This window comes from Setaria italica, chromosome III (assembly GCF_000263155.2).
Source record: "Setaria italica strain Yugu1 chromosome III, Setaria_italica_v2.0, whole genome shotgun sequence".
NCBI lineage: Eukaryota > Viridiplantae > Streptophyta > Magnoliopsida > Poales > Poaceae > Setaria > Setaria italica.
The window spans coordinates 12,892,902-12,909,647 of NC_028452.1; the positions used below are offsets into that span (position 1 = coordinate 12,892,902).

At 52.2% G+C, this 16,746-nt stretch overlaps 1 long non-coding RNA gene across 1 annotated transcript; it reads right to left on the reverse strand.

Moving 5' to 3' along the window:
- Nucleotides 1–15,395: 15,395 nt before the first annotated feature.
- Nucleotides 15,396–15,849, reverse strand: LOC111256825. Its single transcript, XR_002677112.1, has 2 exons — nt 15,689–15,849; nt 15,396–15,600 (listed from the first exon to the last, which is right to left on the reverse strand). It is a non-coding gene; the product is annotated as an uncharacterized LOC111256825 (long non-coding RNA).
- Between the last annotated feature and the right edge of the window lie 897 nt (nt 15,850–16,746).

Here is a 16,746-nt window from a genome sequence, read left to right on the forward strand (position 1 = left end):
GATGCTGGATAAGTCTTGCTGCTGATCCTAGTCTAGTCCTGCTGCTGGTCAGCTGCTATACTGATTGACTGGAGGACATGGAGGACAGTGGGGTTGCAGCATATGCTTGCTGCAGCACCACTTTGTTGACTACTTTTAGGGTAGGACAGTCCTAGGCATCTTAGACTAGCATATGCCTTGATGCTTGGCTGGTTGGCTGCTAGGCCAGCTATAAATATGTATCCCCAACCCTTGGTTGGACATGGTATTATAGAAAGAAAACCCAGAAAATTGCCCCAACTCTTCCTAGTGCCATCCTCTCGATGAGAGTTACAGTTCAGATCTTAACAACTGGTATCAGAGCCAAACTATCCTGTAGCTTGAACATCTCCTACTCACATCCCTCCCCAGCCACCCTTCGTCCCCAGCCGGTAGTAGAAACACCAGCTGTCCCTGCTCACTCCTCTCCCTCTACGCAGACGAGCGGCAGCTCGTCGGAAGCAGCCTCTTCCCTACGCAGCCCCCATGGTGGCACGCTATGTCCGCAGGACAGTCTCAGCACTCAGTCGCCTCGAGCGTGCGACGTCGGCAGGAGGCCGAGCTCGCTGTGGTAGAGGAGCGTACCCGAGTGGTGGCAGAGACCGCTGCGGCGGCGGCAAGGGCATCAAGGCTGGTGGCAGCGGAGCTGGCTGTAGCGAAGGCGGAAGCGGAAGCAGCGATGGTGGCAGATGCCGCACGTGCGGCGGCAGCGGAGCTCGAGACTCTATGTGGTGGTAGCATCAGTAGTGCTACCTCTGCCGATGGCGGTACCGACGTAGAGCTCGTGCTAGCAAGGGAGGCGGCGCAGGAACGGGTGGCGCAGTGGGCAGCCGTGCACCCCCGCAGGCGCGGCGGCGGCAGCCCAGACGGACGTACACGCGCCGGCGGCACTCCCAGCGGCAGCTCGCGCGACGACCGTGTTCCTGGCGGATATGGTGACCGCGACTCCCAGGGCGACCCACACATCGACCTCGCACTAGAGGTCCAGCGATTGCAGGAGATGGCTGCCTAGCTGGAGGCGAAGATGGAGTTCGATCGGCGGCGTGGCGGTCGGGTCGACGGAGAGCGCGGCCCTTACAGGCAGCGCGGCTCTCCCTCCCCGGACCGCCGTCATGGTCGCCACGGGGCCCAGGCTATTGTCAGGGAAGTAGGCCCCGGTGGTGGGTGGCCTACCCTCACCAAGACCAACTACATCGAGTGGGCCGCGGTGATGAGGGTGAGGCTCCAGGTGCGGCACATGTGGGAGGCAGTCCGGTACGGTGACGTCGACTACGATGAGGATCGACGAGCGTTGGACGTCCTCATCGCTGCAGTCCCGCTCGAGATGCAGTTCTTGCTTTCCCAGAAGCGGACTGCTAAGGAGGCTTGGGATGCCATCACTGCGACATGCATCGGCAACAACCGCGCCTGCAAGTCCACACTACAGGCACTTCGCAAGGAATAGGAGAACCTGGCCTTCAAGCCAGGTGAGGATGTTGATGACTTTGCTCTTCGTCTCAACACTCTGTTGCAGAAGGTGGTGCAGTACGGCGACAACACCTACGACGAGGAGAGAGCTGTCGAGAAGCTCCTCCGCTGTGTACCCGGGAAGTATAAGCAGATCGCTCGCTCGATCGAGTCTCTGCTAGACCTCTCCAGGATGTCGATCGAGGAGGCGATAGGTCGCCTCAAGGTCGTCAACAGTGACGAGTCACAGCCTCCCTCAGGGCCTGTCATCATTGGTGGGAAGCTCCATTTCCCTCAGGAGCAGTGGGAGGCCTGCCAGGGTGATCGGAAGAAGGGGGAGCCTTCTTCCTCGACGGGCGGCCGCAGGCGCGGCAAGCCACGCAAGGCGCCCAAGGCGCGACGAGGCACCGAGGGCGGCGCGCAAGGAGGCACCCAGGGTGGTGCCGCCAGCGAGCACAGGCCGCCACAAGATGATGCGTGCCGCAACTATGGCAGGCTTGGCCATTGGGCCAAGGACTGTCGACAGCCAAGACGCGGCCAGGCTCACGTCGTACTAGCGAAGGAGGAAGAGTTGGCTCTGCTCCTGGCACATGCAAGCATCGAGCTAACTCCAGTGGCATCGGCCGCAGCAGTTCTCCTCCACCTTGATGAGCCGAGGGCACACGCCTTCCTCGGCGATGGCTCCAGCAACGATAAGATTGAGGGGTGGTGCCTCGACACCGGCGCTACCCAGCACATGACCGATCGGCGGGAGTTCTTCACCGAGCTTGACTCTAGCGTTCGAGGCACCATCAAGTTTGGGGATGCCTCCGACGTAGAGATCAAGGGCGTCGGCTCCGTCATCTTCACCGCCGAGTCTGGAGAGCACAGGCTGCTCACGGGAGTGTACTACATCCCCACACTGAGGAACTCTATCATCAGCTTGGGACAGCTGGAAGAGAACGATTCGCGCGTGGTGATCGACGATGGAGTCATGAAGATTTGGGACCGTCGTTGTCGCCTTCTTGCCAAGGTAACCAAAGGCGCAAATCGACTCTACATCCTTAATATGCAGGTGCCACAACCCTTCTGCCTCGCTGCTTGTCGGGACGACAAGGCATGGTAGTGGCACGAGCGCTTCGGGCACCTTCACTTCGAGGCCCTAAAGCGGCTCAGTGCCAAGGTGTCGTTGTCAAGATTACCGGGTCAAGACTTAGACTAGTAAATTTCTTTTATGCGCGTAAGGCTTCGAATCGTGGCGTGAGAGACACAGGGTTTAGACTGGTTCGGGCAAAGGAACGCCCTACGTCCAGTATCGGGAGCTGCTCGTGTTGCCCATGCGGGGTTCTGTAGTAGGGGTTACAGGAGTGCGAGAGAGGGAGCTGATCCCAGGCCTCTTGGGTGTCACTGATGCTCTAGTGGGTGTGAGTGTGTTCTGTTGGCTTGGAAGCCCCCCCTGTCTCAGGCCCCCGGTTCTCCTTTAATAGCGCAAGGAGGCCACCGAGGTTACAGGTGAGACCGGCTGTCAGGAGAAGTAAAAGAGATAAACAAAGCTAGGTAGAATACAACACAAGGAGAGGGACCAAGTCCCCAGACCACCGGCGCCCTCGCCGGCCTTCGGCTCCTGCCGGCGCGTCTGCCGGAGGAGGGTGGCCGCCGTCGTGTCCCGTCGATGGTCTCCTCGACGACTGTCGCCGCTAGGCGTGATGATGGTGTTTTGTCGTGGCACTTGTGTCCGTTGGGGGAGGCGGCGGATCCCACCATCTGCTGACAGCCCACGGAAGGCGGATGTCGCGTCCCTGTCGCCGGATGCGTGGGGCGCGAGGAAGGGCGCGACTTCCTCCTTCTCCGGGCGGCGCAAGCCATGAGTGCCCTGCTGCGAATCAGGGGGATCTGCGGCCACTGTAGCCTGTGCGGTCGTGGCTACAGTGTTCCGCTCGGGTACTTGTGGCGGGTCACGTCGAGGGGCGTGGGCGTCTTTCTGCGTGCTAGAGCCGCGGTGCATTTATGGCGAGACGGCTGGGGGAGCCCACAAGATCCGCGCCCTCGTCCGTCGGTCTGCGCTTGAGGTGGACACTTGTCTCGCGGGCCCGGATGAGTCCGACCCCCTACGCCCGGGGTCGGGCGAAGCGGAGCCTTGCGGCGAGGGGTCGGGCGCTCCCGACGCTGGGACCGCGGTCGGGCGAGGTGGAGTCCCGCCATCGAGGGGTCGGGATTGTCCGACCCCAGGGCTCTGGGTCGGGCAAGACAGAGTGGGATGTTCTCTGCCTCTACTGGGTCGGCGGAAATCGTAATTACCGCAGGTGGGCCTGGGCCTTCATGGCTGTTGCTTTAAGCGGCATTAGGAGGTCGTTAATATTTCCCCCTAACACAAGGAGATGGTGCGAGGCCTACCATGTCTCGATCACGTGGAGCAGTTCTGCGATGTATGTGTGTTGACAAAGCAGAAAGCAGAGGCGGCTCTCCTTTCCCCAGCAGGCGAGCTTCCGAGCCAAGGAGCGGCTCGAGCTCGTGCACGGGGACTTGTGTGGTCCGGTGACACCGGCCACACCCGAAGGATGACGCTACTTCTTGCTGCTCGTCGACGACCTCTCCCGCTACATGTGGGTGATGGTCCTCGGCAGCAAGAGGGAGGCTGCGGACGCCATCAGGCGCACGCAGGCTACTGTGGAGGTGGAGTGCGGCTGCAAGCTGTGCGTGCTGTGCACTGACAATGGCGGCGAATTCACGGCGGCTGAGTCCGCGTCGTACTGCGCTGATGAGGGCATTCAGCGCCACTACTCCGCGTCGTACATCCCGCAGCAGAACAGCGTCGTTGAGCGGCGCAACCAGACAGTTGTGGGCATGACTCGGGCCCTCCTCAAGCAGAGGGGGATGCCGGCTGTTCTCTGGGGAGAGGCGGTGGTGACGGCTGTCTATATCCTCAACTACTCGCCCACCAATGCGCTCGACGGCAGGACGCCATACGAGGCTTGGCATGGGCGCAAGCTGGCGGTGTCCCACCTGCGGGTTTTCGGCTACCTCGCGTTTGCCAAGGAGCTTGGCCACATCAGCAAGCTTGACAACAAGAGCACTCCAGGAGTGTTCATCGGCTACGCGGAGGGCTCGAAGGCCTACCGCATTCTCGACCCGGAGACACAGCATGTGCGCACAGCGCGCGATGTTGTGTTCGACGAAGGGCAAGGATGGGCGTGGGACAAGTGTGGTGAAACCACCCAACTTAAACTGGCTTAAGTGCGTCTAATTGCTATCAGAACAACACTTATCCAAAACGCACTTAAAACAGTGTAAGTCCGGTAGTCCGTCAAGGATTCTGTTCACAGAACTCCTTGAAAACCTCCACGGTGTATTCCATAGCCATACATCAGGATCGCTTCCATGATGGGATAGCATCAACAAACATTACATTTTTACATATATAACAGAGGTATGATTTATTACAAACCATAGATTGAAGATACTTCACAGTGCAAGTTAAACCATTGCTAAGAGTTTAGAATATAAACCAGCCCGGGGTGAGTAATTAAACATCTAAGTTTGTTCTGGGGAATCATGAGACTCATATGATACCCTAGTTCTTCGGAGCTTCCTCCTCGGTGGGTCCCTGCTGGGCTTCTGAAAACAACAACAAAGGATCCCCTGAGTACGAAGTACTCAGCAAGTCTGACCCGTCTAACCAATATAAATATTTTTGACATACTGTATTTATGGTGTACTGGTTGACTCACATTTTGCGAAAATAGCTTACTATAAGTGAAATCTTAGTTTTATCTTTTATTTCAGACTGAGTTTGTTACCTAACCAGTCTAGATGAAGAAAAAAAATTTAGCAACCAGATGGAACTAAGTCATACAACATATTTATTCAAAAGCAACGGTTCTCTTCTCTTTGTTACACTACGATGCTTAAGCGATGATCAAGTGCATTCATATCCGAGAATTGCGGCGATCCGGATCGATTTACATCCTGCAAGAGATACCCGACCACCAGCCATGTACAACGGGTCGGGTTGCACATAACGACCTTTCGATTAGATGTACCCAACGATCGGAAATATGACTACTCGAACCCAGGGCCGCACCCCCACATGGAATCCCACGTCTGGCGATCTCCACTGTGAGTTTCAGACTACGCCCTGCCCTTCCACTGCGCGCCAAGCACGGGTACGAAATATTTCCGATCAGAGAGCCAACTAACCTACCGGGCTTGCTGGTTCCCATATAGCAGTAAGCAACCAGGTAATATCACTTGATCAAAGGTTAAAACAATGATCGGTCCTTAATCAAATTAACCGAGTAGACGGAACTACGGAACTCAAGACTCCTTTCTTGATTCCATCCAAGCTTCCGTCCACTATCTTCCAAAACAGGTCATTTCTTTGATATACATATGTATGACAATGTTACCTTAGGAGGCTGAGTGCCATAGGTACTCAGGAATGGTAAAGGTAGCGCGACTATGCTTTGCTAAGCATGGGATACTTACTAATTATTAAACAAGTGGCAAAGATGTCCTTAATAACAAGGTTGGATTGTGCATAAAAGTAAGGTTTCAATCAACTCCTAGACTTAATGCATTCATAAAGAAATAACCAATAGTTGGACACATGAAATAATAACTCTAAAATAGATAGGCATAGATGCACCGGGGCTTGCCTTGATCTGTAAAAATGTTAGCGTTGCCCGACGGTCCAGCTTCACAAGGGATCAACTCAATAATTTCCTCAAACTCCGGAGGTTCTTCAGAAATTTCAAGAAATTCCGCTTCTGGAGCTTCAGTATCTACGATAAAGCGTATGCATGAGTCAGAGATGCAACTTTTTAAGCACAGGACTCTGCAACTTTTTTCATGATAAAGTTGCAAGCTAACAGTGACTTAGACAACTTAACTTCATGATAAAGTTGCAAGCCAACAAAACTCGACCCATAACGTCTAACTCGCGATTTTAAACTCCCTTATTTAAACCCATTTTAGACTTTTCTTTTTATTTTTGAAAAGCATTTGGAATAATTTCTAATGTAAAAGAAAATGCAAAACCATAGATTAACATTTGTTTGGAATTAATCAAAACATTATTTAGGATTTTATTTATTTATAAAGCTTAAGCATTTATTTAAAATTTTTAAGGAAAAGCATTAAATAAATACATAAATATTTATCTTTTTAAAAGCAAGCCTTTTCTTTTATTTTTTAAAAGCATCAAAAATATTTTCTAACCTTAAACTCCTAATCACTATAGATTATGGTTAATTTGTAATTGGGAAAGCATTAGTTCATATTTTATGTATTTTGGAATTATTATTTATTTAATACCTTTGATTAAAGGCACTAAATAAATACCCAAAATGTTTCTATAAATAATTAAGGTTTAATAATTTTAATGTGTAAAGGAAATAAAAACAATCCTATTAAAATTTATTTCACTATTTTTGGGTACTTATACCATTTACAGTGAATTAAATGGGTTGGCAGTTATTTAAATCTATTTTAAAATTGAAAACACTAAATCTTATCCGAAACCTCCCCTGGAAAACCTTTTCTACCGGCCCCTAACATATCCCTCCTCACTGGCGTGTGGGGCCAACCGGCCAGACCTCCCCTGCCCGACGCCAAAGCAGGGCGCCAGGGCGGGCAAGGCCGGCGGCTCACCGGCAGCAGCCTCGCCGATGACGGGGCCAGGCCAGGGAGCACCCCTAGGCCCTGGCGCACCCGTGGGAGGCGGTGGCCCCCTCGGAGGCGGCCTGAGCCAGGCCCTCCACAGGCGGCGGCGCCATGGCAGAAGGCCGGCCGGCTCGAGGTCCGGCGGCGGCGCAAAACACCCGGCGAAGGCGTCCTACGGCCCTACACGGCCTGGCTATGCTCTAAAGACCCCGCGAACGAAGAGAAAAGGCGGCACAGAGGAGCTCACTGGAGGAACAGGGGTAGCGGCCGAGCGGACAGGAACGGCGGCGATTCGGGCTTGTCGGCGGGGAGCTGGGAAAATGGAGTGGTGTGGGGCATCGGCGAGGTGCTGACGGGGCTCCGGGCGGGTGGAATTGCGGAGGAGTGCGGCGGAGCTGCAGGTTTGGCCGGCAGTGGTGGTGCTCGCTTGAGCTTGTGCTTGCGCGGCAAAAGAACGGCAGCCGGTGAAACGATAAGCGCGGGAACGGTAGATATTCAAGCATTCACCGCGTGCATGGAGGCCACCTCGGCGACTTGAAGGTGTGCATGGCGCGGTTGGGGTTGTTGCACTGACCAGCGGGCAGAAGTGCCGGCGGCGGCACGGCTCTGTTCTCTGCTCTTTCTGCTCTCCTTTATCTCCTCCAAACTGTCATGTTCAGGCCTCAATTGCTCAAAATTTTCCATCTCAACTTGTAAAACGCTTTTAAGTAAACTTGTAGAGTAGTCTAAGTACTCCATTTGATAGATTGGCCTTCAACCGAGATGAGCACCCTAACGCTAAGATTTTGAAGCTTAAAGTTCAGCCAGAACCTTCTGTAACTGAACCTTAGTCATCAGTCTCGTCAGGTTCCAAACCAGAGATTTCTTCCCTACTTTGAGCTCAATTTAAATTGCTTAAACTCCTTCCATACAACATGAACCTTGCCTATCCTTGTTCTACAACTAACAAAGATTCCATTTTGCACATGAACTCATATATCTTTTACACTGGATTTTTCTGAAATTCACTCCTAACATTGCTAGTCAACGCTGTTTTCAAACTTGGGATTTTCTTGGCGAGAAGGCTGAAATCTCCTGATTTGCTGATTTTGGGCTTCATTTTAAATTCAAATCTTCCAGTTTATCTGGACAACAACATTTCATTTACCTTCTCCATAGTCCATATTTCACTAATGTCCAAAAACATCTGCTTACTTACAAGAGAAATTCTCGAGGAATTGGCTCCAAAGTCATGTACTCAATATCATTTTCAGATTCGCGCGTTTTCGGACGATGCTCAGTAACTTCATCAATTTCATTTTCAATTGTATGTCTGAGAGGTTTATGACTTGAATTAGACCACCAACTTCTCTCTCTTGAGTTCTAAATACTCTCAAGTCTTCATTTCATATGTTTGCCAAATTTATTCGAATTTGAAACTCCAAATTGCAAATTTGGTCGAATTCGGCTCAAATTCGACTCTGGCTCAAATTACCTTCCTTTAATCCAAACTTCACCATTAGCTTCTTAATATCATACTTAAGTTGTCATTAACATTGGGTGTTACAACAAGGCGGTGGACGACGGTTCGACTCCGACGTACGACAGTTTCACTGTCGAGTACGTCCACTTCGAGGGAGCTGGGGGAGTAGGCAGCTCTCCTTTGCCGAGCGTGCCTACCCCAGTCCCCGAACCTCCACCGACTACGACGCCTGCTACTCCGGAAGCACCACGCTCTTCAACCGCGACTTCGGCTGCGACGAGACTCTCGCCGGCACCACCACAGCCGTTGACACCAAGTACTCCAGCACCGACGGCCACCCCTCCGGGCACGTCTACTCCGACACCAGCTCATGTCAAGCATAGCCCGGTGGAGTTCGCTACTCCACTCTCTCACGACGAGGAGCGCATCGACGCGTACCACGATGGTGAGCAGTTGCAGTACTGTACGATGGAAGACCTCCTCGGCGACCAGCCGGTGCCGGGACTGGTGCCTTACGACCTGGAGGCACAGTTGCACCTTGCGTGCGATGACAGCGAGCCTCGATCTTTCACGGAGGCTGAGAGACACGCGACATGGCGCACCGCGATGTAGTCGGAGATGGATGAGGTTGAGAAGAACAGCACCTAGGAGCTTGCTGACCTCCCTCATGGTCACCGCGCGATCACCCTTAAGTGGGCGTTCAAGCTGAAGAGGGATGAAGCCGGAGCCATCATCAAGCACAAGGCTCGCTTGGTGGCACGCGGGTTCGTGCAGCAAGAGGGGATCGACTTCGACGATGCTTTCGCCCCCGTGGCATGGATGCAGTCCGTGTGAATCCTCCTTGCACTGGCCGCCCAGGAAGGCTGGCGCGTTCATCACATGGACGTCAAGTCGGCATTTCTTAACGGCAACTTGAAGGAGGAGGTCTACGTGCACCAGCCGCTGGGTTTTGCGATCCCCGGCAAGGAGGGCAAGGTGTTGCGCTTGCGCAAGGCCCTCTATGGCCTGCGGCAGGCACCGAGGGCGTGGAATGCCAAGTTGGATTCCAAGCTCAAAGGGATGGGCTTCGAGCAAAGCCCGCACGAGGCGGCCATCTACCGGCGGGGCAATGGAGAAAATGCCTTTCTGGTGAGTGTCTACGTCGATGACTTGGTGATCACCGGCACCAAGGATGCGGAGGTGGCAGCGTTCAAGGAAGAAACGAAGGCCACCTTCCAAATGAGTGACATGGGGCCTCTCTCCTCCTACCTGAGGATCGAGGTGCACCAGGATGACTCCAGGATCACACTTCGACAGACCACCTACGCCAAGCGCGTTGTGGAGCTAGCCGGGCTCACCGATTGCAACCCAGCTCTCACTCCGATGGAGGAGAGGCTGAAGCTGAGCCGCGATAGCACGACGGAGGAGGTAGACGCTACGCAGTACCGGCGTCTTGTGGGGAGCCTTCGCTACCTCGCCCACACATGGTTGGACTTGGCATTCTCCGTCGGCTACATCAGTCGGTTCATGCAGCGACCGATGATGGAGCACCAACAGGACGTGAAGAGGATCGTCCGCCACGTTGCGGGGACCCTCGACCATGGTCTCTTCTACCCGAGGTGTCCCGGGGCGGCACACTTCGTTGGGTACGGCGACAACGATCACGCCGGCAACATCGACACTAGCAAGAGCACGAGCGGGATTCTCTTCTTCCTCGGCAAGTGCCTCATTAGCTGGCAGTCGGTCAAGCAGCAGGTGGTGGCGCTGTCCAGCTACGAGGCCGAGTACATAGCGGCCTCCACTGCTTCGACTCAGGCGCTTTGGCTTGCTCGACTGCTCGGTGATCTCCTTGGCAGAGGCACTAGAGCGGTGGAGCTCAGGGTGGACAGCAAGTCCGCTCTGGCCCTGGCAAAGAACCCTGTTTTCCATGAGCGGAGCAAGCATATCCGGGTGAGGTACCACTTCATCTGAGGCTGCTTGGAGGAAGGAAGCATCAAGGCGAGCTACATCAACACCAAGGATCAGCTTGCGGATCTACTCACCAAGCCCCTTGGGAGGATCAAGTTCCTTGAGCTCTGTTCCAGGACCGGGATGGTCCAACTTTCCCACAAGACGATGCACAAGACTTAGGGGGAGAATGTTGGATAAGTCTTGCTGCTGATCCTAGTCTTGTTGCTGGTCCTAGTAGTGGGGCTGCAGCTACTGTGCTGCTGGTCCTAGTAGTGGGGCTGCAGCTGCTGTGCTGCTGGTCCTAGTCCTGCTGCTGGTCAGTTGCTGTACTGATTGACTGGAGGACATGCAGGACAATTGTAATGACCTTGGTTAATCAGCTGAGTTAATCCTCAACCAAAGTCCTTAATTCCGCTGTCTCAGCTCTCCTGAGTTTAAGCGCTCAAAAAACTCCAGTTCCCAGTCCCGACCCTTGAAAACCCAACCCAAAACTGCCGGTTCTTTCTAAGTCCAGAGGCAGTGTTCCTTCCAATCTTGGAGCAGTGGAGAAACCCAGACTGACTGGTGGACCCGAAATCTTTCCCCGGATCTCCCGAGGTAGACGCGCCTGAGCAGCATGCGCCCGCTTCAGAGCTTCCCCACCGCGTGGCTCAACTCCTCCGACGCCCGCCGCCTCGCCCAGTCGCCGGCCGCGACAGGATGGATCAACGCGCCCTCCTCCCCAATCACAGTGGAAGCCCCCTGCAACCCTTTCTGCCTTGCCTCGTCTCGCTCGCGCCCTCGCCGGCCGCGCCAAGGTGCCCCGTCGCCACCGTGGCAGAGTTTTGTCGCTGCTGCGTCAGACCACCTCGCGACCCGCGCCCATCATCTCATCGGATCCCCGGCTGCAAGCCCCGATGCCTTTCGATTTTTTTCCGCCCCTCCGCAGTCGCGCCGCCCACGAGCTCACTCCATGACGATACCTCCCTCGCCAACCCCGACTCCGGATGCGACAGCTCCTTTTTCCACCTCGCCAGTAAAATGCCCCGGCAAGCCGCTGTTTCGCGCTTGCCCGTGCCGCCGCTCGCCCTGTCACTTCGCCTGCTGCAACCTTGCTGGCAGCACCTTTCTCCCTGTCACACGCCAGTCAAATCCGCCGCTCGACACGACCAGACCACGCGCGCCTCCGCCATATCTAAATCCCGGCAAAGCCGCGCCTGCGTCGGCCTTTTCTCCAGTGCCCAATAGCCGAAGATTCTATCTCCAAGGCTCTGTTCCGCCGCCCATCGCCGCTCAATCGCTGCCATGGCAGCGCACTTCATCTTTTCTCTTCCCGGTCTTCGTGCTGCTCGAAATCTCTCTCTTCCGTGCAGCTATAAAAGCGAATACCAGAGTCCCACCGGAGTTCCTTCGCCATCACTGTTTTGCCGCCCATCCTCTAAGTGCACTTGAGCACTCCCGCTGAGCTCTTGAGAAGTTCCCCTCTCCGCTCAAACCCGCTTCTCCTCAATCCACCCAGCCGTCTGCTCCTCTGCGCTGTGCGAGAGCTTCCTTGTTGCCCACAAGAAGCACCGTCGCCGCCGGAGCACCGTCAAACCTCGCCGCCGCCCAAGCCTTAGTGCTTAAGTCCTTCAGCCCAAGTCTGTTCCTTCCCGACCCCAAACCTTCACCAGTAGACCTGAAGGTAAGCTGCCGACCCCTTTTCCAGTTCGTCCGACCCCTTTTTCCGTCTCACCTGACCCTGTCTGTTTCGCCGACTTTTTATCCACCTCGCCCGAGGGCTCGGCTGTATCTTTTTCCTTGATCCGAGGATATCTGTGTAAAATATTGGGGACTTCTCTGTGTTAAGTATAAGGACCCCGGCACAGTTATTCCTTAACTTTAAGGGTTAGATTACAAGTTTACCCCCACCCGACCCTTTTATCCTGTTCTCCACCAACTAAAGTTGAACACCCCCACTTTTTCTGTAGCTTTACTACAAGTGTCCGGGCTTTAACTTGCAAGTGTTGTTGAAATAACCGTCTAAGTGCTAACTCCTGCATTTGCATTCGTGTAGAGTTACATCTCGCCGACGGCACCTACGAGCTACACCCGACGCCTGAAGACGGAGCTATAGCAGAGCCGCCAATCCCAGAAGCCGAAGTTGCAACCGCTGAAGACCAGCTCCCCTCCCCTCCGCTTGAAGGCAAGCCCCGGAGCATGAACTCATCTTTCCAAACTTGCACATGCCTTCCTTCTCACGATTGTGCATTTACGTATAGGAGTTGTTTGCAACCATAGATGCATGCCATAGTTCCTTTGAACTGAACACTAGTCTGTTGGGTCGAGTAGTTGCAATGCTTAATAGGACTCGGTAAAAGTCGAGTGATTCCCTTTCACTCGCGAGTTATAGGAGTTGGTTGTTCTTTTTCTGGTTACAACTATAAGGACAATGGACGGGGCAGGGTTATGGTTAACTCTTTTGGTGGTCGGCTGGTCGCCTCGTCTGTTTATTGAATCTGTTAAGGCCCGACAGTGGTGGTGTTCATGATCGAGTGTTTGAAAGTACTAACTCATACCCATTATGGGATGGGGAAACCTAGTACCTGATTGAACCTAACCGTGAGCGGTTCGATCCACTGTCTCTGGAACAAAGTTCCTCTACGGCCGCACATGGTGGCAAGTGTGGTCACAGAACGGCAGAGGCCGGGTCTGTGGAACCTTGCACCAAGGGAAGTGGACCCGACACGGGTTAGGGAATTGATGGGAAAGGACGACACAGGAAGTGACCCTCGGTGGTGCGTGGATGTCGTGAGGTTAGGTTCACCATGCATGGTTAAAGAACTCGAATCGATTCATCTGCCTCTCACAGTTTGAGACTGCTTGATCGCAATGCTACACTGAGTAATGAAGGAGTCTGATGATGACATGGTCTTGATGTTGAGTTTATATACATAAAGTTGGATCTATGCTTGCTTAGTGTAAGTTGCAAATGTAGACTGGTTGATGAACTTAGAATCTAAGCTAAAACTTGAAAGCAAGGACCTAACATGGTAGCTTTTGGCAAACAAAACCCCTCAGCCAAAGAGCCTTGCATGTCTAGACGTGGTGGTGTAGTTTTGCCCACCGGACGGTTAAGTCTTGTTGAGCTTAGCAGCTCAGCCTTGTTTGTGGCTCTCTTTTCAGGTGAAGTTGAAACTTCAGAGCTTGCTGCTAGCACTTGGCCGCCCCAGCTTCCTCCTAGGTGGACGGTCGAGTGGGATCCTTCCTCGGACAGCGGGGAATGGGATCATTGATGTCCTGGCTGGCCTCACCAGGGATATCCGACCCCGACGATTAGCTTCCGCTATGTTTTACCTTCTGTTGTTTCCTTTCTAACTTGTGAAACTCTGATTTTTAACCAAGGTGTCATGAATTGTTAATCAAATGGTGGATCCGTTGTATTCTTTGGAACCACTCACCTTCGTGTGAGCTATGCTAATTTGGTCTTGTTAAGTGGTTAAATCGGATGAAATCCGACGACCTATCGAGTTAACTTGATTAAGGCATGAGTATCGCGTGTCAAGCGATTTAACCGTGCTTTAGTTAAGTTAATCCGAGGTGTTCCACCACAACAGTGGGGCTGCAGCATATGCTTGCTGCAGCACCACTTTGTTGACTACTTTTAAGGTAGGACAGTCCTAGGCATCTTAGACTAGCATATGCCTTGATGCTTGGCTGGTTGGCTGCTAGGCCAGCTATAAATATGTATCCCCAACCCTTGGTTGGACATGGTATTATAGAAAGAAAATCCAAAAAATTGCCCCAACTCTTCCTAGTGCCATCCTCTCGATGAGAGTTACAGTTCAGGTCCTAACAAATGCTAATGGGGTCACTGTCTGGTTAATTGGAAGAAATGCTTGCTGCCTAAAAACCTAGGTGATTTGGGTATTTTGGACCTTGAGCTATTCAGCAGGGCATTGAGACTGAAATGGCTTTGGTTTGAATGGAAGGATCCTAAGAGACCTTGGGTTGGTTCTTCAACACCGTGTGACAACACAGACAGGCAACTGTTCAGGGTCAGCACTACTGTCACTGTGGGTAATGGAGCATATGCAAAATTTTGGCACTGCAGCTGGTTAGATGGAAGGGCTCCCATGGACATTGCACCTAGCTTATACAAGTTGGCTTGGAGAAAGCAAAGGACTGTACAGGAAGATATCACAAACCATAATTGGACGTGTGGGCTTTGGCGCATGACATCTTTTCGAGAAATGGTCGCGTTCGTTAACTTGTGGGAAATGGTGCAGGATGTCCAGTTAAATGATCAGGATGACTCCATACGGTGGCGTTGGACAGCAGATGGGTCATACAATGCTAAATCGGCGTATAATGCGCAGCTGCAGGGAACTTTCTCAACTGGGCAACATGATAATGTATGGAGAGCTTATGCTGAAGGAAAAATAAAATTCTTTGCTTGGCTGCTTCTCTAAAAGAAAATCCGCACAGCTGACAAAATGATAGCTAGAAACTGGACATGTTCAGACATCTGTCTCCTGTGTGACCAAGTACCTGAAACTGCAGCTCATATTTGTATACAGTGCTGCTTTTCAAAGGAAATTTGGTTGCTAGTCTGCAATTGGATGGGCTGGGGTGCAGGCTTCGTATCAGGCACTGAAGATGACATTCAGGAATGGTGGAGAACAACATTGACGCCACTACAAGCAGCGAAGATCGGTAGCGGCTATATGGATGTACGTCACATGGAACATTTGGAAGGAGAGAAATCGCAGGATCTTTGAAAAAAAAAACAATGCGTTCAGATCAAGTTTTCGGCCGCATACAACATGATATCATTCTTCGACGACGGGCGTGTGGCACTCCGAGAAGATCTGCTTCCACCTTAATGTCTCCATGCTTTCCGGTTTCCTCTGTGTGTATGAGAGTAATTGTTCACCATGTAATAGCTATGTAATTTTCAGACCAGACTAGTCTCCTCTTAAATGCAAGGCAATGCTTCTGCCAATGTTTCGAAGAAAAATAAACAATGGAGGAGAAAAATAAACAATGGAGGCTACTCGCTGCTCTTCTCTTCTGGAAGCAAATTATTCAGTCTATGGGTAGACTTGCAGTGCCGCACCGTTATGTCCGTAACTTGCTGTCCGCCCCTTTTCCGAAAAATTAAATAAAAAGGAATGATCAGGAATGTAGGATTAGCACTAAAAACGCATTAACTTTCTTCGGTGGTGCAGAAACCTTATGCGAAACAACTATCCAAACTTGACACTCCGTAGTGCATGCGTTTTCTTCTTCCAACAACTCTACAAGCAGAAGCTTAAATGGCTGAAATCATGACCTGAGTAGTGATCCACTTACTGACATACCGATGACGATCAATGCTGTGCACAAGTTCAGTTCAGAGACGCGGTTCAAAGACTGCTCTATATATATGCTTCTTCTAAACAAAAAACGGACTGCTCTATGCTGGAACCCCAAATATCTCAGAGACCAAGAAGAAAGTAGAGGCAGCCTGCCTGTCCAGTTCAGTTGTTAACTTGTCATTGATAGGATAACATAGATGCACAGGAAGACTTTTTGTTCCCGTGGAAAACTAGTGCATACAGCTTTGTGAAGCCGGTCCAAGCACGGCGACAGTTGATTAGCTCATGTCTTGATGATGGTCAGCAAAGGCGAGCCGGGCCTTGGAATTTCGCTTTGGTCGCTGACGTTGCACGGCGACGCTTCTTCCTACTCCTTTCCTTCCCTGCACAGTACCAGCTGCTCACCTATGGATCACGAGACGTGTGGTGGGATGGGCACTTGGCAATCTCTGTGGGAGTGGGTCAGTGGGAGACCAGTCAATGGTCCATGCGATGCTATTTAATCATTTGCTAACGTTCTAGAAGCAGCAGTTAATTGGCGCGGAAAACTATTTTGTCGCTGCGTCGTCGCTCTACTACACACTTTGTAGATATAAGTTTCATGATTACATAGTGGAAGTCTACACTGAAAGATAATGTCTTGGTCTTCCTTCTACTCTACACAGTAGGGAGATGTTGACATGAATACCGCCAGCACGTGCACAAGCCTACACCGACGACTGCGATGGACGGACAAGGATACATGCGGGGAATGAGAATCAGCAATTAGAATAGAGGTTTCAGTACTTGAATACTGTTCAAGGGGCGTTTGGATCCTGGTGCTAAAGTTTAGTTCATGTCACATCAAATATTCGGAGGCTAATTAGAATAATTAAACATGAGTTAATTATAAAACTAATTACACGGATGGAGGCTAAACGGCGAGACGAATCA